The 26,787-nt window shown below is 35.0% G+C and overlaps 1 pseudogene; it reads right to left on the bottom strand.

Annotated features, from left to right (window-relative positions):
• Window positions 1-19,763: 19,763 nt before the first annotated feature.
• Window positions 19,764-25,619, bottom strand: LOC118010875 (annotated as a pseudogene).
• Window positions 25,620-26,787: the final 1,168 nt, after the last annotated feature.

Raw genomic sequence — 26,787 nt, 5'->3', positions numbered from 1 at the left:
TGTTTGTTTTATACCTTCCTCAGTATATTCTGTTCTCTTGATTTTTTTTCTTCTTTTTCTACGATGTTATATATTTATTCTTTTATGGAGAATATAAATATAGACATAATTATAAGCATAGATATATAGATATGGATGTGATAATGACAATCGATATGGATATAGGTAGATATATACCTTTTCTGCTTGAACTCAATGTATAAGACATTAGAGATACTTTTCAAAAGACAGTGAGGCACATATATCCAATCTTGGCCATCTCCCCTCCATTATAGATCATATCTTTCCCTAGGTATGAAACTGTTCGATGGAGTTTTCTTTCTTTTAGCAGTTATATTAGTTGCCTTGGGCCACTGTAATAAATTAAAATCAGTGGATTAAAACAATAGACATGCATCCCATTTCTGTCCCTTTTAGTCGAGGTTGCAGTATTTCTGTTGGTATAAAATTCTCAAAATCCTTGTTTGCCTTCCATTAGTATTGAGGGGCTCTATGTCATTCGACAGCAGGGTTCTCCACAAATTCCTTCTAGATTACTTCATCTCTATTCTAGTTTCTGCTGAGAAGACTGTTGGATTCAGAAGTCACATGCCTAATCACATGCTTATTACCTTAGTAAGTGGTTGTTCAGCTATATCCTTGGCCTTGTTTCCATGGCATGCTATCTGCAGAGGCTGAGAATTTTCCAAATCATCAAGTACTGGTTCCTTTTTTACTTAATACTTCATTCCTCAATTGATCTATTTCCTCTCATGTAAGCAACAAGGAGAAATCAGGCTGTACCTTTCATACCTAGCTTAGAAATATTCTCAGCTAAATATCCAAGTTAATCACTTATAAGTTTTACCTTCTATTCGACATTAAAAAAAACAATCCAGTCAAGTTTTCTGCCACTTTATGGCAAGGATAGCCTATCCTCCAGTTTCTAATGGCATGTTCCGCATTTCCATCAGAGATCTCACCTGGAAAACCATTAATGTTCATGTATTTTCCTGAGAGGGTAGGAGCTTTTGTGTAGCATGTTCATTTCTTTGAGTCCTCACCAGAATTACCATTAATATCCATATTTCTGCCAACAGTCACTTCAAGATGGTTTAGGTTTTACTATAATGTGCTTGGATTCCAAACACTTCCAGCCTCTAGCCATAACCTTAGAACATTTTTTTTTCTTTCTGCAAAGAAAAATCTCTCTGTGCTGAATATAGCCACTTCCACGTTTTCAGGTATTTGTGACAGTAGCACCTAATTTCCCAGTACCCAAATCTGTGCTTGTTTTCTACAACAAACACAGAGACTTAAAACAACAAAAATCTCTGTGTCACAGTTCTGGAGGCTAGAAGTGTAAAATGAAGATGTCAGTAAGACCATGCTCCCTCTGAAGACTGCCAGGGAGAATTCTTCCTTTGCTTCTCCCAGCATCTGTTGATTGTCAGCAATTTTGGTTTTCCAACCTTTGTCTCCATCTTCACATGGCCTTTTCCCCCATGTGTCAGTCAGTGTCTCTGTCCATATTTCCCTCTTCTTATAAGGATATCAAGCATATTTAGGGCCTACCCCAATCTTAACTTGATTCCATTTGTTAAGACCCTGTTTCCAAATAAGGTCACATTAACAGGTTCCAGATGGTTATGAATTTTGCAGGGTCACTACTCAAGGCAGCATAGAGGCTAATTCAAACTGCATTGACAAAACTATGGGAATTCCATTTGTAATGGTCTAGCTCTAAAATCTTAAACTTTCCCAGCAAAAGGATTTAGACAACTCTTGTCAGCATTCATTAATCCCTTTCCAAAAAGACAATTCAGGCTTTATGTGAGTTATAAGTCATATTTGGGTCTTTTATAGAGGGGACCCAAACATGAGGGTTTGTGAGGCCAGGCCCAGGATCTCTTACTATGTGAAAGGCAAAGAAAGAAAACAATTTTTAACAAATAAATCCTCAAGAGAATTGATATCAACAACAAAAACCTAAATCCAACCCCAGCTAGGAGGACATTTATGCCTTTAAAAGTATCAATTACCATTTATACACAAGCTCAATCAAACCAAACAAAAGAATAAAAGCATCCCATTCTCTCTTCCTCTTTCAAGCCATTTTATTGCAGAGGTTGCTTGGCTTCAAAGATCGGTGCCCCTTTGCCAAGGGTCTTTGTGTAATCATCAGATTTTGTAACGGGTCTAAATGATAACAGACCTCCTTCCTTTCCAGGTGATTGTGTTGGCACCCAGACGGGAACTGCCTTCATCAGTCACAAATCACACTCCAGTACCAACTGGACTGCACAGTCACTAGAAAGAGACTTCCTGAAGGGAAAAAAAAAATTGGCACATGATGTGCCAGACGGGTTGCCAATACCTTTGTTTTATATCTGTGTGTCATTTTATGCTATCCCATTATAATGTGTGACTGGTCACCAGGAGATTACACTTGCCTTTCAGCACATTCTACCCCAAAGCCAATCTAAGATTGTCATACTACAAACATGAACATAGGTCTGCTAATGTAATAGCAAATACAGAAAAACAGGAAGAACCATTTATGGATCTTGGATGCCATTTGTCCATTTATATATTTATTTATTTATTAATAATTGCATGTGTACCACATGCCAGGTATCTTTGTCTGCATATAAAGATGTTAAGCATATAATGTCATTGCTCTTAAAATTTAGTCTTAGTAAAATAACTGAAGTTTTATTTTAAAGGATTTTTAATGGTTGTATTCTTGTACATAAAACACTAACATAGTGAAGTGCCTGGGTGGCTCAGTCATTTAAGCCACCTGCCTTCAGCTCAGGTCATGTTTCCAGGGCCTGGGATCAAGCCCCTTGTTTTCATGTCATTGGGCTACCTGCTCAGCGGGGAGCCTGCTTCTCCCTCTCTCTCCCTCTGCCCCTCTCCTGCCCCCCCCTCCTGCTCATGCTCACTCTCTCTCTCAAATAAATAAATAAAATCTTTTTAAAAACCCACTGAAATAGTACTTGATTAATCTATCTTGAATAAATAATTTGTGCAGACACATTTTGCATGCAAAGAGGCTAGGAATTTCTGGAATGTTAGCACAAACAAACCTCTTACAGTATAAATTTTCAGTGAGTCAAAAATGCAGGAAAAACCCTTCATAGAATAAAAAATAATTCACCTTTGTCATAGTAATGGTCAATTCAGTTTCAAATTTCATAAGCCTACTGTATTGCCCATTTTAATGGAAATTTCCACCAAAAGTAGGTAAATCATTATCCTTCATCCTCCAAAATAAAGAATTGCCATCCAAGTAACTTCAGCTACGTGCATATTCATTCATCCATTTTCTTTTGTTTGCTATGCTGTTATGGTGATTGTGTCACCTCTCTGTTAATTTGTTAATTTCTTACTGTACTTAAAAAAATCAAAATAAATTGGTGTACAAACACACAATTAGCTAATTAGCATCGTAACGATTATCATAATATGGCAAAGAAAATCAAAGAGAAGTAATATATAATCTTAATTTATTATCAATGTGAAGAGAGCATAACTGGAATTAATCCCCTGCAAGAAAATCCTTTATAGAGACGTCTGAGTCCATGAGCAGATCCTCATTTCTGCCTCATTAACACACATTAAGATCTGTGCTTGAACAATACTACTTTCACTTGCAAAGCTTTAAAAAAAATCCATACAAAGAAAAAAAGAAAAGGAGGAATCAAAATTTAGAGGGCATCAATTCAGAAATTTCACCTTATTTAATTCCACTAATCAATTTTCTATATAATGTAATTATAACTCTAAAAATATACTTTCTTTTCTTTTCTTTTTTTTTTTTTTGAAGTGACTTGTCACCTTCAAAGTGAGGTCAATCTGTGAACATCTCTGCACAAATCCTTAGAGCTAAATCATTTTGTCCACACACTTTCAAACAAATAACAGTGTAAATCTCTTCCATTTCAGTTCACAAAACACTGCTGCCTTTTTTCTTTCTTCTCTATAATAACATAGTATAGGTTATAGAGCAAGGACAAAAAGAAAAGTAGAGAACACAAAATATGGAACCTAATTCAGAACAAGTGATTTACTTCTCCAGTTGTATGGAATAGGAAAATATAAGTCCAGATTTTCTTTTTTCTATTTCTTACGGCTGTCATACAAAAGAAGGAACTTGGACGGCAACTGAATACTAAGAGGGAAATGACCTGCATTATTTTAATTTAGCCTATATGCTACTGGGTTGCCATGATGTCCTCAAATTATGTTTTGTAGCACAAGATTTGACCCTTCAGAAATTTGTAACTAGCAGAATTTTTTAAATGTTTTATTATTATTATATTTTAAATAAACATTCATTCAGAACACTTACTGTTTTTCACTGAAATGTCTCAAATTTATCTCTTCAACTAACTAGGTTTTTAAAAACTATTTACATGAAAAATATACTTTACTAAGCAATACTGCTTAATATTAATATTATGAAATAATAGATAAATGAAGAAAGGGGAATGTTTCCATATTATGTGATGTAATTTCCATAAAATTCTTATTTTCTTGTTGCTCTATTGTTATATGTAATAGCTGTCCATATATGCAGAAAATTTTCTATAATTTTTACCAGTTATAGTTTTTGCTATCAGGCACATGTATTTTTTAAAATTAATTCCTATACATTTATGGTTTTTACTCTATTTGTTGTAAGTATCTTATTTTTCATTATATTTGCTAGTTATTTCTGGTGTCAAAAATGTAATTTTTTATATTTACCTATCATTCAACAAAATGAGCTTTGAACTATTTTTGTCAGTAGTTTTTTGTGTATATGGACAATCATATAATATAGCAACATTAATTTTTTTCTTATTTTGCTGTCTTTATATTTTTTAGTTATTTTTCTTTCTGAGTTCCCTAAGTCTTCCAGGAAAATACTGAATAAATACCATGATAATGGCTCTCTTTGTCTATTTCTTAATTTTATAGTTAATGATTCTTATACTTCCCCGCTGAATATAATACTTGCTGTAAATCTCTGAATTGACATTGTTTATAAGATTGTGAAAGTTCTCATCTAATTTGCTTTTACTTATAAGTAGATGTTGTATTTTATCATTAGGTTTTTTTCTCCCGCATTTATTCAATTAATCATTTTCCCACCTTTATACTATTAATGTAGTACATTACAATGCAGTCAATATGCATCTATGTTTATGAACTTGTGTGATCTCAATTTCCGTATCTAGTATGGTAGGCAGCATTCAAAATGATCTTCTATGAATCCTGGCCTCCTGGTATTCACACGCATGTGTAACCCTTTCCTTTGTACACTAGACATAGTTATACAGTTTTAATGAACAAACACTACAAAAGGGATGGGATACCATTTTCAATATTAGCATCTAAAATTATTGTGACTTCCGTCTTGATGACTCTCATGCACATTTTCCTCTCAAGGTACCTCTCTTCTCGGGACAAGCAAGCTGCTATGTTGTGAGCAGCCCTATGGAGAGAATCATTCAGCAAGAAAGAATGTCTCCTCTGCCTCCTACAATCAGTGGGGGCCTGCCAACAGCCACGTGAGTGAATTTGGAAGTGGATAGTCTTCCAGGTGAGTCTGTGGTGACTGCAGACTAGAGGGAGATCCCAAGCCAAAACCTATCAGGTAAGCAAACTCTGAGATTGCTGACCCACAAAATAGAGAATAAATGTTTAGTAAGATTTGGGACAACTTTTCCATCTGGTTTGAGAATTAAATTTATGCTAATATTAAAGAATTTGAATTCCCTCTTTCTCTACTCCCTGTTGATGAGTTTGTAAAAGATTAGAACTATGTCAATTGTCCGATAGAATGTAATATACATTCAAAACTATCTGACTTGTGTTTTCTTTGTGGGAAAATTTTAAATTACTGATTTAATTGTTTTTAATTACTGGAGCTATTTAGAATTATTTTTCATGAGTCAGTTTTGATAATTTACATTTTTCTAGGAAAGTATACAATTTGTCTAAGTTTATTTATATTATATTTTAATGGCTACTGTTATTAAAGTTATATCCTTTTATATTCTGGTATTTTTATTTGCGCTATATCTTTTCTTGATTCAGCTACAAGTTTTATCAATTTTACTAGTCTTTTCAAAGAACCAGATTTTGTGAGTTTTAAAATCTTATTATATCTTGATTTTCTATTTCGTTAATTTAAACTTTCTTATGCTTTTTTCCTATTTTCTCTGTATAGTATATTGGTGTTCATTTTCTAAATGCTTAAGGCATATTCTTAATTTGTTTAGTCTTTCTTCTTATTGAATATATGCACCTTAGGTGGCAAATTTCCCTCCAACTACTGCTTTATGAACATCTCACAAGTTGGATAAGCAGTTTTTTCATTATAGTAGCTTAATTTCCATTTTGATTCCATCTGAATTCAAATTTTATTTAGAAAAGTATATGATATGAAGATTTATGAAGGTTTATTTTTTATTCTTTTTGTGGTTTTTGATTTATAACAATTGCATTTTGGTAAAAATACTTGAATCTGTATAAAATCTGTTCTATTGGATTTGTTGGCTCGTATTTTAATGCATGATTTATGCTCAATTTCATAACTGATTTGCACATGCTTAAGGAAAATATGCATTCCCTAATAGTTGGCTGAAGATTCTGTGTATCAATTGGATCACATGTTAATTTTTTACATCTTCATATCTTTAATAAATATATTGCTGCTCAGTAAATTACTGGGTTATATGTAAAAGTGTTCCAATACAATGATAGATTTTTCACTTTCTTACTGCAATTTCACCTTTTACCACTATCAACACCATCCAAAGCTCAGTACAAGGTGGTCGCTGCCTCTACTGGGTAAGTTTTCTTTTGACTAGATTTTTTTTTTCTCAGACTGTAGCACTTTTAGAATCTTGACTTTATATGTGCTGGGTCTTCTAGCTAAACTCTCATCCTGAAAGTGAGCATAGTTTGTCTACAACCACACCCCCAAAAAACAATCTTTGGAAGCATTATGTTACTTGGTTTTAAAGATAAACTCCAAAACCACTAGGGATTCATCACTGCGATATCTATTTGGAGTGATGTCTGTGATTAGTTCTAATCTGCTAAGTGATTTTTCCTTATTTTTTTGTAGGCTTTACCACTCATTAATTAAAGATACGTGTGTTGGTTCTAATATTTTCATATGTTTTATGACTGAACACTGAGTGGCTATCTGAAAATTATATCTTCGGAAGAATAATTTTCTTTCCTTTCCTTTCCTTACTCTCTCATAAAATCCTACTTAAAATTCACAATCCAGCTATATCTTTTTAAACCCACCTTAATTCTCTCAATTGCAGTTACTCAGATATTCCTCTTTCTTGTCAATACACTTTGCACATCCCCAAATTTTAACCACAATTAATCAAGTATGGATAATAGTCTATCATCAGAGATAAGTTAAATATTAAAGAATTTCTAAGCACTAAAAATGTCACATGATGAACCAGTTGAGAAAACTCATTTGTCCAGCTACTAAAAAGAGAATTAAAAAAAAAAAAAAAGGCATAGTTGGGATAGTTATTGATGAGCAAATACTAGACTTTTCTGTAGTTCATTGTGAATCAACTTGATCAAAAACAAGTTTATGAATTTGGCATAATTATGTTAGTTCAGATTTTACATATAGTTCATTTTTTTTAAGTACAGCCTTTGAGGGGCAATATTTTAACACTTGAATAGTGGTCAAGTTTCAAAAAAGAATTAAGCAAGCTAAAATTACTGGAGAGCAGATACCCCATCTTAGCCCCCCCAAAAGAAGGAATTTTTGTCCAATAGCATGCTCAAAATTTTGCAAAGAATATTTTATAAATTAAAATTAAATGGTCTTATTTAAATGTGAGACAGTTGAAAAATACTAATTATCAAGTCCAAATTACAAAATCTTCCCTTTGGCCCATATATAGTGTCAAAAATATGAGAATCTAAGAGGAAAGATTGATTAAATACTCAAGGAAGTGTCTATCTCATTAATCCAGAAGGGAAAAAAGTATGCTCAGCTGAATATACATTAGCATAGTAGCAAATCTGAAGACATGTGCATATTGCAAATATCATAAAGCCACAATAATGGAAAAGATCCTTTTGTAAATAAAGGAATTGAAAAGTAAAACATAAAGGAGGTAATTGTACTCACTAAATAGCTTGTTACATGTTTATATTAAAAACATATTAAGTATGTACTATTCTTTTTTAGCTACACAGTCTTTCCTCCCTGTACATCACTCTGTATTCCCGTAACAACTTATGTCTATCTCTATCTTCAAAGTCAACCCATAATATTAATATTTTCTATTTGCTTGCTTATTTTCTTTGCCAATTGTATGTTAGGTAAAGGCATGAACTTCACTTATCTAGTTTATTGTCATAACTTTGTGCCTGGCACAAATCCTAACAGATAAAAATGTTCAGACCAAAGGTATTAAAATAAACTCACTTTACGTAGGCTAAGCAAGTATGGAAAGAAAAAAAGAAAAGAAAAGAAAAAAACAACCAAATGAGTACAGGCAAAGGCTATTTATTCAGAGTTTGCTCTAGCAAGGGAGTCAGCCTCTGTCACTTGAATTTTGACAGAAACTCAAAGACAGGCTGATGGGTAGGAAAGATTTATGAGGGAAAAAAATGTAAGTCTTCAGGTGTGTCCTGATTGGTGGCTATTGACATGGGTATCGGCAGGCTTTTGAGAAGGGAGGTATCACATGTGTTTGGGTAGGCGTGCATATTTAGCTTTCGCTGGTTGATATGAAATTGGAAGAAGACAATTATTAGGAAAGCTATCAATTATTAATCAAGTCCTGGCTATTTGAGGCCGACTGCTTCAGGGGCCATTGTTTGGCTTTGTGGAGTATTGTCTAGAGATAGTGGTCTGACTTTCTACAAGTTTGACTTATAAATAATAGGATGGCTTCCTGTACTGGTTATTGTCATAATGAGTTGGTTTCCTGGGCTGGTTACTACAGATTGTGGGTCAGAGGCCTATTTTTAATATACAATCTAGCCATTGTTTGTGTATCCAATCTCTCACAGTCTCTCTCATCTGAGAACATTAGAAAAGTTTTAAACATTAAAGAGTTTAATGGACATTGTCATGATACATAATATTTCACAAAAAATAGCATTCTTCATATCATGTCTATAGAGAAATATAGAGATGCATAAAAATAAAGCATGAAGTCCCTCAGTGTCATCTGATCTAACTTAAACTTCAATATACAAGCAATTTTAAAATTCTATTTTGGACATTTATAAGATCATGAGTCTTCAAAAACTTCTAAAAGTGGACCAAAATAGATAACTGAATGTTTCAGACTTAAAAGTGGAAACAGTAACTATAACTGAAGGGAGACAAGAGGCCAGATTGGTATTTATCTGTGTTAAATCGCATATTGAAACATACAGACAAACCCTGATATGGAATTCATTAGTTTATTATGAATCACTGCTAAGTAGCTCAAAGGACCTCATCAGATTCTAGGACAGCAGAAAACTGGTTTAGCACAGGTTTTAATAATGACCAAACTTTAGGGATTAGTTTGGAAAATAACTAGTTCTATTACTCCATTGATGTTTGGAGACCAGTGAGCAAGAAAAACCTTTTTACCTTTGGTTGTGTCACAAGTAATCATAATAATTAATATGTAAGTTGTATTTAAATACCTTCCCAGATAAGGAGAGGCAGATTTGATAACAATGACTACAGAATTAACATAAGGATAGAAAACCTTCCTAGATAACTTATAGATACTGTAGTATAAACACATCATGGCAAAAGATCAAAAGTGAGTTAATTTCAACAGTATAGAAAGACAATTAGCAAATTTTAAAATGGCATTTGATTTTCAGAGGAAATTATTAGAAAACAAAAAACAAAAATAAAAAGACTTTGCCTTGATTATAGTTTATATTCATATAAGGTATATGGAATTTAAGCCACAAGAGGTAGTAATAACTTCTCTGTCCTCTAACGAAAATTCCAAGCCCATTTCGTTAACCAGATATAAAACAGAAAAATTTCATTTTCAGTGTGTTCTATTTGCCTTGGTTTATTTCCTTTTCCTTTGAGATGTGCCTCTTCAACTCAGTGCCACAAGTCTTCTTAGAATGTTGTTCTGTGAAGCTCTAAATCATACATGTTCTTCCTAAGACTCTTTTATTAATCAAAATATACAAACTGTCCCACTTACTCTCTCAGAGTACAGGTATTTTGTTAATATTATTCAAATTCAGTAAGGAGGCATTTTTAGGGACAAACTAATTCAAAATGCTGGCATTTTGATAATAAACCAATGTATCCCATGTCAGAGTTTATCTGTTTGTTTTTAAAATATACTTGTAATTAGCCTAATATTTATTAACTTCATACAGTGTGCTAGCCATTTTAATAGGTGTCTTGAAAAGTTATCTCATCCATTGTTTATATCTGGAGGAATAGTAATCTCCATTTATCAGATTATAAAACCGAGTGTCTAAAGGTTAATTGCTTTGGTAAAGGTCACACAGGCAGTAAGCAGTAAAACTGTTAGTCCAGTTCTTTTCTGGTCTTCTAATTCCAAAGCCAACATTCTTTATGCTATCCCTACTGGCTTGTGCTATAGATACAGGGAAGTGAGGTAATGATAAAGCTCAAACATGGCCTGGAAGGAAAATGTATTAAGAATAAAACAATATTGGGGTGCCTGGGTGGCTCAGTCATTGAGCGTCTGCCTTTGGCTCAGGTCATGATCCCAGGGTCCTGGGATCGAGCCCCGCATCGGGCTCCCTCTTTGGGGGGAAGCCTGCTTCTCCCTCTGCCACTCCGGCTGCTTGTGTTCCTGCTCTTGCTGTCTTTGTCTCTGTCAAATAAATAAATAAAAAATCTTAAAAAAAAAAAGAATAAAACAATATTTCCTATCATCCTTCCATAAATTTCATTGCCTTCCAGATACGGGTGAAACTTTAAACATCATGTATGTCAGTATCCTTTTTCACGTTTTGGAAATTAAACCCAGTAAGCGTATGAGTCTTTCCCAAGTTCCAAGAGCTACTATACACACAGACTCAAAACTAGGAGTCTGCTCTCCTGACAGTTTGTTCTGAAGGCCAGGAGGCCGTACTGAAATCACACCTGTGGAGGAATGATTATCGTCTTAGAAAGGAGTCAGCCTGTCATTGTAAATGCTCATTTGTTAATATAATGTCCTCTAAATTAACATAAGTGTGATGGGCTGTTAGACCCAGGGTCCTTGAAATATATTTTCTTAAGTGCTTGTTTATATATTTATAATGATCATGTGTTTAAATAAACTTAACTTGGAGAATTCCTGGAGAAGAAGCAGGAAGCCTGAAAACTTTAGTGCAATGACTAAAAACCACATATTTTCCTCTACTCTTTCCTAAACAACTGCTCCAGTGTAACTAATTTTACATAATGAAAAAGGAGAGTGTTCTTATGACAAGAAAAAGATGAGGCAGCAAGCTTTAAGCTCAGAATTAATCAAAAGGTTCCTTAATATTCAATCAAACCTGTCCCTCTTTTGTTATATTTAGTATTTTAATAAGGAATTAATGATCAAAATTAAATTATTTTAAGGTTGGTTAAGCAGAAGCACTTAATAAGAGTAAATTTTGGTCTTGGTAAGAGGATAATAAATGCAAAGCTATATCTCTTGTCATAGTGTGGTTTCAGAAGGTGATAAATTTTTCATCACTACAGACCCCAATGTCCTCTCCATAGAGAATCATTGAAAAGTGTACCATTATTATTTTCTATAGTACCATTTGGATCCCCTATGTCTACATTATACCAAAAGAATTTTGAAATGTGAAGAGTTGAGTTGACTTTTTTGTCCATATATTCAGAAAAACCCAGTATGAATTGTATTTTATTCTGTTGTTTGTACAGAGCAGTGACACCATTCCTGGCCACTTGAAGCCATAATCAAACACATGAAAAATAAAGTTCACGCAACCTATGTTAATAAAGGTATACCTTATAAATATCTATCCCCAGTATCTTTTTCTAGTATAAAACTTGAGTATATTTGCTAAAACCCACAATATGTGACATGAAGTCACCATAAAATAATGCAGTTTATTATTATTTTGTGACCACAAAGTATAAATTGATATCACTACATATAGTAATAGCATTTAATCAGAGCTTTTTGTAAAAGTTAGGGATGCATTTAGTTGGAAATAATAGGCACACCCATACACACTTCATTTAAACAAATTAGCGGGATATTTTTTATTATTATTATTCCCTAGCATATAACGATAAATTTAGAGGAAGGCAATGCAGGGCTGGCTTAGTGGTATTATGATGTCTTCTCTATTCCAAGTACCTTCCACTGCCTTTATTCAGCATCTTTAGAGTATGCACTTCAGAAAATGGTTCTCCACTTGCAGCATCATACCTCCATTCTAGAAAGGTAAAAAAAGAAAGGGGATGGGGAGAGCAAATGATCACAAGACTTTAGACAGCCCACTTTTAAAGGTCTTTTCCTAAAGCCTCATGAGTGAATTATGTATCTCTTGGGTAACTACTGCTAAAAGAGTCATATGGCTTTCATTGGGAACCTCAACTCAAATTTGGATTCTGTCTTTAAAGAAAAGAGAATAGATATTGGGTAGGTAATTACCAGTTTCTGCCACAATATTCTATTGTGCTGCACAATGGTAAAAATACTTAATATATCCAAAATACATCCAACTAACATTGAAAAATATGTCAAAGCACAGATTCTTTTTATCTCTCCCTAAAAGAAATAATATATAGTTATTAATATATTGTAAATGCTCATTTGTTAATATAATGTCCTCTAAATTAACATAAGTGTGATGGGCTGTTAGACCCAGGGTCCTTGAAAGTCCTTGCACTTATTAGTGAAACATAAATGAAGCATAATGTCTTATGAAGAGATGTTAAATGTTGAAGAAACATTCATTATGTTACTTCAACATAATGTTGAAGTATTTCAACTTCATGAAATTGAAGAAGAAACATGAATTAACAGATAACTGGAGAGGTGTATACGATACACAAAATGTTTTGGATTCTATGTGCTTATCAACAGGACCAACTTTAGGATAGAAAAAATAGGTCTTTTAAATAGAAGACACAAAATATTAAACTAGTTCTCCTTAACTAAAAAGGGGCATCTTCTGATCTACAAGTTCAAAGAGATGAAAATAATGATTTCTCATAGTTCTAGGAAAGATCATCTATATCAATGATTGTAAGTGAATACAAAAGAGGTTTAAAACTTTTAATTAATGGGAGTTATTTAATCATGACAAGCAATACCATAACTGAATTTCATGTTTAATTGATCAATGACAGATCACTACAATGAACATTCTTCTGAAAATAAATCAATTAGTAGCTGCCTCATATTTTGAAAGTCAGCAGATCCATGGTAGACTCACTTCAGTCAATAAAATTTTGTAGGTAATTTTAATCCCCTCCTGCCTTTGAACCAATACAAATAAATTCTAAGGCAAAAATCAACCCTGTGTTTCCTTAGCAGGCAACACAATTCCAGAACAAACACTCCTCAAAATCCCATATAGGTTTGGCTGGATTGTGAAGGAGAACTTTTCTATTCAGGGTCGGGGGTGGGGGGGAATTTCTTTTTTTTCTTTCTCTCTCTTTTTCTTCTTCTTTTGAGTTCAGTCTTTGGTCAAAGCTGTAATAGAGATCATCAGGGATTGTCCAGATCTTCACTACAATTGTTGATTCTCCTGAAGAAGGGTTTCATTGGCAGGTTATTTTGTAGTTCAAACGTCATTCACCATATCTTCACTATGTTTTTGTCTTTGAGTCATTTGTCGGAATTCTTTGTATGGACAATGACTGCAGAGAGTCAGTCTTAGAACAACAATGAACAGCTCTGAGAAAAACAAGTATAACTCAAGATGATAGATTCAATCACAGTACGTTGTTCTCTGAATGTTATCGTAAATCTGTTCACTAATGTTTTATTTAGGATTTTTGCATTTATATTAATAACAAAGTGGTATATAGTTTACCTGAGGGGAGGGGACTCCATTCTTCAGGTTTAAGTATCAGTTTCTTTTAATCTGGAACAATTTATGTAGCAATTCAATTTTCTGGTCTTTTAAGTGTTGCTAAACATCCTCAATGAAATCATCTGAATATCCCCAATGTATCATCTGAACTTGGTAAATTTTTGTGGGGTATATTTTTATAATTTTCTTCATCTCTTTTGTCAGTTTTTTGTTTAATTTTTCCCTCCACAATTATCAAATTTGAATCATGTTTTTTCCTCAAAAATTATCCATTTCATCCAGATTTTCAAAATTTTGTGGGTAGATTAGTACAGCATATCTAATTTTTCTTACTTTTCTGCTATTATATTTAGTTTTCCTTTGTAATTTTTTGAATATTTGTTTTTTTCCAATTCCCTTTATGTTTGCCTATTAATTTTTTAAATAAGCATCTTGATTTGTTAACTATATTATTTTTATTTGTTCTGCCTCACTATTTTTTGCTTTTATTTCTGATATACCCTATCTTGTCCTTCCTTTTATTTTTTTTATTTTTTTTATTGTTTTAAGTAGGCCCCATGCCCAGCGTGGAGCCCAATGTGGGGCTTGAACTCATGACCCTGAGATCAAGACCTGAGCTGAGATCAAGAGTCTGACACTTAACTGATGAGCCACGCAGGCATCCCTTGTCCTTCCTTTTGATTTACTTTGTACCTTTTCTATTTTATTGAGTTAGTAAGTAGTTCATACCTACATTCTTTAATTTTCATTTATAGAGAATCTAAAGCATCATTTTTTTCTTCTGTCCATTGCTTTAAATATATCCTGTTGGTATTAAATGTTTGTATTATTATAGTTCGCAAGTTCTACAGTTTTGGTTTGCATTTCTCCTTCCATCCAAGGTTCTTTATTTTATTCCTTTTTTTTTTTTAGATAGAAGTTTTTAGATTTACTGAGGTATCATTGACAAATAAAATTTTAAGATATTTAAAGTCTACAATATAATGATTTGAAATACGTATACATTGTGAAAGGATCCCCCATCAAGTAAATTAACACACCTAGCACCTCATATTTAATTTGGATATTTTGCTAGCATTTTTTGAGGAAAAAAAAATTTAGTGAGCCTGTTGTTTCAAGGAAACAGCTGACAGTATTTGTGGCCAGTGGCAAAATTAGAATTTCCTAGTGAAAATTAGAATTTTAGAAAATTTATATCTGCCACTGTGAGCTTGACAACTTATATATATTATTTTTTTCCCTGCTAGGATATTAGCATCATTATGATATTGCTAAAAACACAAATTTTCCATTTTGGAGAGGCTATGTCTGTTTCTCTGTAGAATAGAATGACAGAGGGAGATAATTGGCTGAAATTTACAAGAAATAAATTCCCTTTCACCATATTCAGGTTATTTTGTAGTTCAAATTATTTTTTTTTAAAGACTCAATACAATCACTGGCAATATTAACAACTGTACTTTTAAAATATTAAATAGTGAACTATGTCAACATTTGGAAGATCTGAATAACTTAGCAAGCCAAGATTTTCCAAATTATCAATGCGTGATGTTAAAGAATCATGTGTAGTGAAAAGATTCCTTCCAAGTCTAAGACCAACCATAGGATTTTAATGTAAGAGAGGACAGAAGCTGATTGAAATGGTTTCAGATCCACTTTGCAATTAACATTTAAGAAACTACCAAGTGGCCAAGTTTTTTTTTTAATTGAAGTATAATTGAGAATGTTACATTAATTTCAAGTGTAAAACATAGTTATTCCACAACTCTGTATGTATGGCAAGATCTCATCCTTTTTTATGGCTGACTAATATTCCACCTTATATATCCCACATCTTCTTTTTCCATCTGTTAATGGACACTTGGGATGTTTCCATATCTTGGCTATTGTAAGTAATGCTGCAATAAACATAGGGGTATATATATATGTACTTTTTAATTTTTTTTTTGAATTAGTGTTTTCATTTTCTTTGTGCAAATATTCAGTAGTAGAATTACTATATCACATTATTTCTATTTTTAATTTTCTGAGGAACCTCCATACTGTTGTCCACAGTGGCTGCACCAACTTATATTTCCACTGACTATACAAGATTTCCTATTTATCCACATCCTCACCAATACTTGTTACTCCTTATCTTTTTGAAACTAGCTATTCTGACTGGTGTACAATAATAATGCATTGTGATTTGGATTTGCATTCCCCTGATGTTTCCTGATGTTGAGCATCTTTCCATGTGTCTGTTGGCCATCTATATGGTATGTGTTCTTTGGAAAAATGTCTATTTGGTTCTCCTGCCTAGTTTTTACTAGAATTGTTTTTTTTGTTTTTTGTTTTTTGGTGTTAAGTTGTATAAGTTCTTTATCTATTTTGGATATTAACCCCTTATCAGATATATCATCTATGGATATCTTCTCTCATTCAGTAGATTGTGTTTTCATTTTATTGATGGCTTTAATCACTGTGTAAAAGCTTTTTATTTTGGTGTAGTACCAATAGTTTAATTTTGCTTTATTTCCCTTGCTGCACTAGACATAACTAGAAAAATTTTGCTAAGGCCTATGTCAAAGAGATTACTGCCTATGTTTTCTTCTAGGAGTTATATGCTTTCAGTTCTCACATTTAGGTCTTTCATCCATTTTGAGCTTATTCTTGTATATGGTGTAAGAAAGGGATCCAATTTCATTCTTTGCATGTAGCTGTCCAGCTTTCCCATCACTATTTATTGAAGAGACTGTATTTCCCCATTGTATATTTTTGTCCTCTTTATTGTAAACTAATTGACCATATAAGTGTGGGATTATTTCTGGGCTCTCTATTCTGTTCCATTGATCCATGTGTCTATTTTTGTGCCAGTACCATACTGTTCTGATTATTCCAGCTCTGTAGTGTATCTTGAAATCTGTGATCATGTTACTTCCAGCTTTGTTCTTCTTTCTCAAGATTATTGTGGCTATTTGGAATATTTTGTGGTTCTATACAGAAATTCTGTAAAAATGCTATTGATATTTTGATATGGATTGTGCACTGAATCTGTAGATTGCTTTGGGTAGTATAGATATTTCAATAGTATAGATTATTCTAGTCCATGAGCATAGAGTATCCTTCCATTTGTGCCATCTTCAATTTTTTTTCATCAATGTCTTACAGTTTTCAGAGTATAGGTCTTCCACCTCCTTGGTTAAGTTTATTCCTAGGCATTTTATTCTTTTTGGTGCAATTAGAAATGAATTTTTTTTCTTAATTTTTCTTTCTGCTACTTTATTATCAGCATATAGGAACTCAACGGATCTGTGTATTAATTTTGTATCCTGCAACATTGCGGAATTCTTTTATTACTTCTAATTATTTCTTGGTGGAGTCTTCAGGGTTTTCTATATATAATATCATGTCATCTGCAAGTAGTGGACAGTTTTACTTCTTCCTTACCAATGTGGATGTCTTTTATTTTTTTAATTATCTGACTGCCGTAACTAGGACTTTCAGTTCTATGTTGCATTAAAGTGGGGAGAGTAGGCATCCATTTCTTCCTGATCTTAGAGAAAAAGCACTCAGTGTTTCACCATTGAATAAGTTAGCTGTGGGATTTTTATATATGACCTTTATTATGTTGAGGTATGTTCCCACTAAACCAACTTTGTTGAGAGTTTTTATCATGAATGGATGTTGCATTTTATCAAATGCTTTTTCTTCATCTATTGAGATGGCCACAAGATTTTTATCCTTTATTAATGTAGTGTATCCTGCTTGATTTGAACTATCTTTGCATTCCCAGAATATATTCTACTTGATTGTGGTGACTGATCCTTTTAATGTATTGTTGAATGCAGTTTGCTCTATTTTGTTGAGAATTTTCACATCTATTGTTCATCAGGGATATTGGACAGTAGTTTTCTTTTTTTGTAGTGTCTTTGTCTTATTTTGGTATCAGGGTAATGCTAGCCTTGTAGAATGTATTTGGAATCTTTCCTTCCTTTTCTTTTCTTTTTTCTTTTTTTGGAATGGTTTTGGAATAATGGGTATTAACTCTTCTTTTAATGTCTAGTAGAATTCACCTGTGAAGCCATCTGGCCCTAGATTTGTTTGTTGGGAGATTTTTTTTTTTTTTTTTTTACTGACTCAATTTTGTTACTAGTAATTTGTCTGTTCCGATTTTGAAATACTGTATATTTCTAGAAATTTATCCATTTCTTCTAGGTTGCCCAATTTGTTGGCATATAATTTTTCATAGTCTCTTATAATTCTTTGTATTTCTTTGGTGTCAATTGTTATTTCTTTTTTTATGGCTGACTTTATTCATTTCTATCCTCTTTTTTCTTTGATGAGTCTGCTTCATCAATTTTGTTCATCTTTTCAAAGAAACATCTCTTGGTTTCATTGATCTTTTCTGTATTTTCTTTGAGTTTCTGTTTCATTTATTTCTGCTCTGATATTTTATTTAAATCCTTCTACTAACTTTGGGTTTTGTTTTTTATTCTACTGCTAGTTTCTTGCAGCATAAGGTTAGGTTGTTTGAAACTTTTCTTTTTTCTTGAGGTAGGCCTGTATCACTCTAAACCTCCCTCTTAGAACTACTTTGGCTGTGTCCCAAATAATTTGGAGCATAGTCTTTTCATTTCCATTTATCTCCATGTTTTGTTTTGTTTTTTATTTCCTCTTTGATTTCTTCATTAACCCATTGGGTGTTTAGTAGTATTTTGTTTGGCCTTCAGATGTTTGTGTTTTCTTAGTTTTTTTTTTTTTCTTGTAATTAATTTATAGTTTAATACCACTGTAGTTGTAAAAGATGCTTGCTATGATTTCAGTCTCCTTAAATTTATTGAGACTTGTTTTGTAGCCTAACATATGATCCATCATGAAGAATGTTCTATGTGCACTTGAAAAAATGTGTATTCTGCTGGTTTTTGATGAAATATTCTGTGTGTATGTCTTGAGTTCATCCTGTCTAATGTGTTGTTCAAAGCCACTGTTTCCTGGTTGATTTCCTGTCTGGATAATCTACTTATTGATGTAAGTCAGGTGTTAAAGTCATCTACTATTATTGTATTACTGTCAATTTCTCCCTCTATACATATTAATATTTGTTTTATGTATTTTGATATCCCAATGTTGAATGAAAAGAAATTTACAATTGTTATAACCTCTTGTTGGGTTGATCTGTTTATCATTATGTAATATAGTCTCTTTTAACAGTCTTGGTTTTGAAGTATATTTTGTCTTATATAACGAATGCTGACCTTTTTTTTTTTTTCCTTTCATTTGCATGAAATATATTTTTCCACCCTTCACTTTTAGTCTATATGTGTCTTTATGTCTGAAGTGATTCTCTTGTAGGCAGCATATAACTTTTTTAATCCGTTCTGTCTCCTTATATCTTTTGATTAGAAGATTTAAACCATTTACATTTATCTATTTATTATTTATTTTATTCATTTGTTTATTTTTGGTTAATAGAATCTTTTATATTCAGGGTGTGGGGGTGGGGAACACCAAAAATCAAAAATGTTTTCCAACCACACACAGGAGGGTTATGGGTAGGGGGAAGTGTCTGTCCATCCAGCCCCAGCCCCCAGCCCATGTGGTTTGGGCAGCAATAACTGGTACGGGATATGGGATAATGGCCCCCAAAATAAAAGAGGATGGGATAGTGGCCCCCAAAATAAAAAAGGGGTATGTGTATGTTTGGGGAGGAGAAGGGTGTAAAAACAGTGGGGAGTGGTGGGGGAAATTGACAGACCCAGTCAGTACTGGGAATACCACAGGTGGGAGGCCATTTCATAACATTTCTTGTTGATCATACTACTGTGGACACCTTCCTTGCCCATTAGAGTCATGGTGACTTAGCAGTCATGGTGACAGTGATATTAAAAATGGGAGCTCCACCAGGGATGACTGCCCAGATGGAGGGTGAATTCTTATAGCCTATGATAGCCAAATGCTGACAGGTCCCATCCACCATGAAGTTGATATAGGCATTCCACCCAGCCACAGCACTGTTAAAGGAGCTGCTTTCAGCACTGTTGCTGAGCCATGGGCTGGGCTCTGGGGCTTCAGGCTGTTGGGCTAAACCATTTACATTTAAAACAACTATTCGTCTCTCCCTTCCTGCTATCTTCTTTTTTTTCTTTTTAAGATTTATTTATTTATTTGAGAGAGCGAGAATGAGAGAATGAGAGAGAGAGAGTACATGAGAGGGGGGAGGGTTAGAGGGAGAAGCAGGCTCATTGCCAAGCAGGGACCCCGATGCGGGACTCGATCCAGGGACTCCAGGATCATGACCTGAGCCAAAGGCAGTTGCTCAACCAACTGAGCCACCCAGGCGCGCTTCTTTTTTTTTTTTTTTATGTTTTATTTATTTATTCCTGAGAGTCAGAGAGACAGAGAGAGGCAGAGGGAGAAGCAGGCTCCCTGCCTAGCAGGGAGCCTGATGAGGAACTCGATCCCAGGACCCTGGGATCATGACCTGAGCCAAAGGCAGACGCTTAACCATCTGAGCCACCCAGGCGTCCCCCTACTATCTTCTTTTTTATTAACATACAATGTATTATTTGTTTCAGAGGTACAGGTCTGTGATTCAAGAGTCTTGCACAATTCACAGTGCTCACCATAGCACATACCCTCCCCAATGTCTATCACCCAGCCACCCCATCCCTCCCACCCCCCACCACTCCAGCAACCCTCAGTTTGTTTCCTGAGATTAAGAATTCCTCATATCAGTGAGATCATATGATACATGTCTTTCTCTGATTGACTTATTTCGCTCAGCATAATACCCTCCAGTTCTATCCACGTCTTTGCAAATGGCAAGATTTCATTCCTTTGGATGGCTGCATAATATTCCATTGTATATATATACCACTTCTTCTTTATCCATTCATCTGTCGATGGACATCTTGGCTCTTTCCATAGTTTAGCTATTGTGGACATTACTGCTATAAACAGCAGGGTGCTGATATAAACATTTGTATCTTTGGGGTAAATACCCAGTAGTGCAATTACAGGGTTGTATGGTAGCTCTATTTTCAACTTTTCAAGGAACCTCCATACTGTTTTCCAGAGTGGCTGCACCAGCTTGCATTCCCACCAACAGTGTAGGAGGATGATTAACATAACATAATAAAATATAAAATAATAATAAAATAAATAAAACAATTATTGATAGGTATGTAGTTATTGCCATTTATTGATGGTTTTCTGGTTGTTTTGTACTTCTCTGTTCCTTTCTTCTCTTGCTTTCTTTCCTTGTGATTGATGACTTTCTTTAGTATTATGCTTGGCTTTCTTTATTTTTTATGTATCTATTATAACCTTTTGGTTTGTGGTACTGTGAAGTTCATACATGATATCCTAAGTATATAACAGTCTAAGTTGATTGTTATTTAAGTTCAAACACATTCTAAAAGAACTTAATTTTTACTACCCCCTCCAAAGTTTATGCATATGTTGTCATATTTTACATATTTTGATTTTGAGTTCCCTTAACTTTTAGATAAATTTGATTTTACTATTTTTATCTTTTAACCTTCATACTAGCTTTATAAGTGATTCTTCTACTGCCTTTACTGTATATTTGCTTTTATTCATGAAATTTTTTCCTTTAATTTTTACTTCTCATAAATTTGATGAAATGATCTTGTATATTGTCATCTCCTGTGTAGACTGTGTGCACCTGGTGACTTTGGCTGGCTGGCTGGAGCTGTGGCTATTATGGGCTGGTGGTCTTGGGGCACTCTGTGTTACGGCTGCTCTTGTAGGATGGCTGGAGCTGAAGTGGGCATGGGCTAGGGCAGTCCTAGGACTCTGCAAAGTGCACCCTCACCAGTCACCTGAAGCCAAAGTGGATGCAAGCCAGGGTGTCCTGGGGCTCTTTGTGCAGAGGTCAACCTGGCCAGATAGCTGAAGCTGAAGTAGATGCAAGACAGGGCTTCTTGGGGTGCTTCACGTACAGGACCCACTGATGATGTGACTGGGGCTGAAGTGGGCATCAGCCAGGGTGTCATAGGATGCTTTGCACAGGGGTTGCCTTGGTGGGGTGGCTGGAACCAAGATGAGTGTGAGTATGGGCTGGAGGGCGGGAGGTGGGTCTCAGGGCACTCTGCAGCAAGCACCCTGGCAGAGCAGCTAGAACCAAAATAGTATGGGCCTGTATGTTACAGGGTGCTTTGTGCCTGTGTCACCTTGGCAAGACAACTGGTGCTATAGTGAGTGCTGACCAGGGATGTCCTGGTGTATGCTGCTTTGGGGATGCCTTGGTAGGATGGCTGTGGCTGGTATAGGTCAGGAGCCAGGGCTCACTAAGGCAGTAGTCCAGCTAGGGTGCCCATATCTTGCTCCTGTCCATGCTATCAAGGTGCAGGAGAACATAAACCATTGCACTCACTAGCCCATCAGACCTGGAAAGAGTTCTAGCAGTTTCCAGCTGTTTGGCAAGGTTCTAGGGCTGGCTCCTTTATATTCTAGCTGTCCTTTTAAACCTCAGCTCTTTTTGTGTGCCCCAGACCAGATAAAACTGCTTATAGTCCCAGGTACTATCTCTCCGCACTGCAGTTCACAGCATCAGAGGTGGTGGTTCCCTTTGTAACTGTGTCTTTCTGTCTCCATCTCTCTTGCCATTCTCTGTGTGGTCTCTCTATCTTTTATTGTGCAAAAGCCATGCAGTCAGCCCTCAGTTCTTCAGAAGGAATTGCTCTATAAGTAGATGTACATTTGGTATGTCCACGGAGGAGATAAGTTGAGGGTCTTCCTACATCTCCATGTTGGACCAGAACTCCCCATCCAAAAATATTTTATTTTTATTTTTATTATTATTATTCTTAGAGAGGGAGAGAAGAAGAGGCAGGGGGAGGAGCGGAGGGAGAGGGAGAGAGAGAATCCTAAGCAGGCTCCATGCCCAGCACAGAGCCCTATGTGGGGCTCCATCTCACAATAGTATTTTTTTAAATTTTATTTTATTATGTTATGTTAATCACCATACCTTACATCATTAGTTTTGATGTAGTGTTCCATGACTCATTGTTTGCGTATAACACCCAGTGCTCCATGCAGTATGTGCCCTCCTTAATACCCATCACCAGGCTAACCCATTCCCCCACCCCCCTCCCCTCTAGAACCCTCAGTTTCTTTCTCAGAGTCCATAGTCTCTCATGGTTCGTCTCCCCCTCTTCTTTCCCCCCCAATAGTATTTTAATAGGTAGCTTTCAAATTTCTCAGTAAAAAGATCCTTCTGAATTTTTACTTTATTAATTTCTCATTTTACATTTTTATCAGGGAGCATTTGTAACTTTTCTATAGCATAGAGTTTAATAGTATTTCAAAATGTATTATATAGGCGAAATTTTTGTCAATGTTCTATGTGTACTTGAGCAGAAAATATATTCTCTCTTATAGGGTGTAATATTTGAGACACCACCTTAAAATCTACTTTAAGGATATGCCACTGATGACTTTATGTCCATATTGATTGGTTCATGTGACCTGTATTTAACTGTGAGTGAGTTAAGTCCCTATTAATGTGTTTCTGTTTATTTCTTCTTGAATCTCCTATTTCTTCTGGAATCTCCCATTTCTGTTTATGATTATTACTATCTTGAGTATAGATATTCAGAATTCTCATATGTTATTGTGAATTGGGTCTTTCAGAATCTCAAGTTGTCTTATTTGACATATTCTTTTTTATCCTGAATTTCTGAGTTTGATATCTAGAATGCAACTTCTAATTTCTTGATGTTTAAATATGTTTCCAGCATACCTTTGCCCTTTTATTTTTAGGCTTCATGAGTCCTTTAATCATAGGTAGGTTTCTTGTATACAACACAGAGCTGAATTTTGTGTGCCAACTTGCAAATCTTTTTAATAAGTGAGTGAAATTCATTTACATTTATTTATATGATTTATTTATTTTGTCCCAACTCTGCCATTTTATTGTGTTACATTTATGTGTACATATGTAAGTATTATCTGGTCTAATTCCTTAGCTTTCTTTTTAATTCCTTTTGATGTGTAGATTGGTATTACTATTATATATTATTTATTTTACATTCTTTTGCTTTCTTTTGTTTTCCTTCCAGGTACTCTAATTATATGTATTATAGACATTCTTAGCCCTATACTATGTATGAATGTCTTTTTTCCTGACATTTATACTATTCTCTATTTCATCTCATATTCCCATGGATTTTCAAGCACCTCTTCAATGTCCTTCATTAAATTTAAGTGAGCATATTGTCTCTTTGGTGGTTGTAATTTAGCCATCATTTTTAAAATGATGTGGTATATATCTTCAACATTTTTCCTGAGCTAGATTAATTCTTGTTTTATATTGTTCTGGTTTTTTTATACATTTATGTTCTGTTTTTGAATTTCTGATTCAAGACATTTATATTTGAAAATTCTTGTTGAAATATATTTTATTCAGGTTAGAATGCTGTGATGTAGTTTTCTTCAGTCTTCTGTTTGTGACTAGGGGGAAAATTTTCATAATTTCAAAATTTTTTTTCTAGTTTTCCAGTTTTATTCTTTCTGGAGCATTGTATGAATGTTGTTTTCCACTTTCTGTTCATTTCCTAATTTCATTTCCCTTTGGAGGAGCTATAACAGGTGTGTGCACTCAGGGGCAAGTATGGGAGTCTAAAAAAGTTTTCTAGTTCAAGACTGCCTTCTTCCATTGCTGTAGTAAATTGCAGTTTATTTATAGTGTTCTTTTACTTGGGGGTGGGGGAGGATAAGCTCAACAACAGCACCCAAATATGTCCATGTCATAATGACCCCACAACTTATATTACCTTATATGGAAAAGGGTTTTGTGATTAAGGCCCTTTGAGGTGGGAAGATTATCTTGGGTTATAAGAGTTGATCCAATGTAATCACAATGGTTCTTGTAAGAGTGACACAGGAGGAATCAGAGGTAGAAAGAAATATGATGATGGAAGGAGTGATGCACTTTGAAGATGAGGAAAGGGGTTGCAAGCTAAGGCCACTGGCAGCTACTAGAAGCTTAAAATGGCAAGCGAAAGATTCTCCCCTAAAGCCTCCAAGGAGGGGGGAAAAAAAAAAAGTCTTATAATACTTTTGGCTAACCCCTTGACTTTAGCCTAGTGAAAATGTTTTCAGACTTCTAGTCTCAAGAACTATAAGAAAAAAGATTTGTGTTGTTTTAAGCCACCAAGTTATGATAATTTGTTATAGTACCAATACAGTGGGAAATTAATAAAGGGTGTGACTTATAAATATGTAGTCTTCTGTGTTTCAGCAGGATAATTTCTTTTCCTGTTTTCTTCTTTATCCTTACAACCAAATCTCCAAAAGATGCTTCCTCCTTCCAAATTATTCCCTATTCCGTAGAAGTGGTGCCATACAGTACTGTTCCCTTGGACCCCACAACATTTAACCTTCTTCCTTCTGATTTCCTAAGGACAGGATCAATCTATGTGACATCAGATTTGTTCTCAGTATTTATCATTGAGGATGGGATCTGTTTTTCTGAGTGAATGTACCTCTGATTCACCACACCTAGGTGTGGGATCTGGAGTTTTTTCTGGTGGATTGGGGTGTTTATTTTTCATACGGACAGGTAGTTTGAAGTTCACAGTGTTCTCCATCTTGTAGTTATGCTAAAGATCCAAGTTATGATTTTTTTGGTGGGGGAGATTTTAATTTAGGTTATTACCATTATTCTGTGATATACCAGAAATCTAGGCAGAATCTACATATTGCTTCATATGAATGATGAGGATTTTGCTATATTAAATGAGAATTTATATATACATATATGTATAATTTTGCTATTGGTTATAATTGAAAATGGTATACTTGGATCTCCATCAATATATGAAAAGTTCTTTCTGCTTAATATTTGGTCAGATAAGAATATTAGTAAGCAATACTACTTTTTTCTCCCTTTTCACCACTCACATTCTCTTAGCTACACATCTACTTTCACTTCAACATTGCCATAGTGACAATCATTTACTTTCTGTTCTCCAATAACTTACTTTTTCCTGAGGTTGCTCTAAAATTTAGTTCCTAGAAAACTATGTCTTTAGGATTTTATGAATCTTATTCAATATCAAGTCAAGTTTTGAGTTAGAATGATAGTATTTCTTTATCCATTAGAAAACTATAACTCGGAGGGGGGAAAGATGGTGGAGGAGTAGGGGACCCTATTTCAACTGGTCCCCGGAATTGAGCTGGATATCTACCAGACCACTCTGAGCACCCACGAAACCAGCCTGAGATGTAAAAAGATCTGGATCTCTACAAACAGAATATCACAGGCAGTTGGTTTTGAGGTACGAAGCGGAGAGCCGTGATTCTGCAGGCAGATATTGGAGGATAAACGGAGGAGGGAGGGTGCCTGGATGTGGGAATCCTACACTGCCAGTGAGTGACAGCCTCGTGCGCTGCGGACGGGGCACAGACTCGCAGACCAGTAGTGTCGGGAAAGGACTTTAGGGCAGCCCCCGAGGTGGAAAACCAGACCAGTGAGGTCACGCGCACGCGAACCGCAGCCCCCTGGACAGAAACCCGGAGCGTGAACTGTAGCCTCCGAGACGGAAACCCGGTGCGCCGGGGTCGCGCTGGTGAACTGCAACCCCCGGGGGTGGAAACCCCAAGCTGTGGAGTCGCACGCATGTGAACTGGGAGCGGCTGGCAGTTTTAGAAGCACAAAGGGCAGAGATGTACCCCGACCTGAAGGCAGAACTGGGGGCACTGTGGAGGGGCACACAACCCAGGCCGCTGCAGTTTATAGCAGCACGGACAGAAATG

Source organism: Mirounga leonina, unplaced genomic scaffold (genome assembly GCF_011800145.1).
Source record: "Mirounga leonina isolate KUSES-001 unplaced genomic scaffold, KU_Mleo_1.0 Mir_129, whole genome shotgun sequence".
Lineage (NCBI taxonomy): Eukaryota > Metazoa > Chordata > Mammalia > Carnivora > Phocidae > Mirounga > Mirounga leonina.
The sequence above is the reverse complement of the archived record's forward strand: the minus strand, read 5'-3'. Positions and strand labels throughout refer to the sequence as shown.